This window comes from Tuber melanosporum (genome assembly GCF_000151645.1).
Source record: "Tuber melanosporum whole genome shotgun sequence assembly, scaffold_38, strain Mel28".
Lineage (NCBI taxonomy): Eukaryota > Fungi > Ascomycota > Pezizomycetes > Pezizales > Tuberaceae > Tuber > Tuber melanosporum.
In genome coordinates, this window is record NW_003299063.1 from 499,272 (window position 1) to 500,958 (window position 1,687).

Consider the following 1,687-nt stretch of genomic DNA (forward strand, 5'->3'; position numbering starts at 1 on the left):
TAAATGACTTCCTGGGGAATATGGGCCGCAAATATTGAAGGTGGAGAAACAGTGAAAAGGTTATAGATGGAGGAGTACTCGTAGACAGACGTCTGCTCCGTGCGAAAAAGTAATTGCAACGGAGGACGCCCCGGCACCCGAAAACGGGTAGCTATGATATGTCCAATTCTTGTTCACGTCATAGCTTTTACTATATTTACCAGGCCACAGTTTTATTGTTATGTGGGGTAAATGACGGAAACGACAAAGTAGGAGTGCTATTCCAGTTATGTCTATCTTCATTATTCTGTTTTGGCCGTTCACAATCGCTTCTTCGTTATCAGTGTTTCCTTCTTTTTCTTCCAAAATATAAAATAAGTTATGTTGGCTCTGGCTATTATGTGTATAGGTGTAGCTTGATAACGACGGAAGAAGCCGTTCATTGCTGGGGAATTGAGCGCACGAGATTACTAATTTATTTGAATTTGTGGCTGAATGCCGAGGCATCTCCCACCTGCGACTACCTCGGCATGCACAATAGAAGTCTTGAACCACGTGTGATTTCAAGGTTCAGCTGGCTATATGGAATTACCGATGTGATACATAAGAAGGTGCCAACAAGGGAAGCAGGGTGTGGGGGAGGAGGCAACATCATACTTGTATCATACCAACTGGCGCCCTTCGACAAGAGTTGATGTATCATACCATATCATATCACATTGGCGAACATAATAATATTATTATGATACCGTAGATATGATAGGGTAACCTCACCCGACCCAAGTATGATATGATAGTGCTTCTTATCCCCTCTCCCGGAGATTATGGGGCTCGTGGAGATAGTGGACCTTAGGGTTCTTTTTTTTTTGCAATATATCATAAGGTATGACATCGTACTGAGAAGGATTAGCGTTTTCCTGACAGGGCATAAGGTTAGCCAACCGGGTGTGTTGGATCCCCGGTGTGGCAGGTATGGTATGATATTGTACTCGAGTATCATACTTGCATTCGCAGTTCCTGTATCATAACTAGTCGGACTAACCCTATTGTGGTCTGACAGGCTGGTTCCCGCTGATAATTTGGTATGATAGTGAGCTTCAGCGGCCTTTACTGTATCAGTGATCCGACATGGATGATTTAAACGGGGTAATTTAGGTACAAGTGGTAGGCAAGTAGTACCGAAACATTGGGCACGAAATCTGCTGTGCTCAGAGTTGTACTCGAGTACTCGTACTCAAGTACAGATGATTAGCCACATACCTGCCCCAGGAGGTAAGTACCTGAAGAAAAGGGGAGATATATTTTGAATTGGCGCTTAGGGAGGAGCAGATTTTTTGCCATGTATGATACCGTACCTTTGCAAACCCCCATTTTCGGGCGCTTGTGGCCCGGGATAGGGGATCCCCCATGGTCCGATCTCCCACATTCGCTAGCAAGTACGGCACTTTACCCGAAGATCTGGTTTTCGTGCAGAAACAAGCACGGATGATTTTCCCTGCATGCCTTCAGCTCCCGTATTCGGATACTGTACCTTATTTACTCGGGGAATCTACTATGAGATAAGCAATAGAGCTAGACTGTGATAGGCTCCAGCTGACGAGTTACCTATACTATCAGCAGCACAGTACCGGTGTTCTCGGGATTTAGAGACAAAAAAAAGAGTGTGTTATATGTTGTCATTAAACAGAGTAATTGCACCAAGTGATCG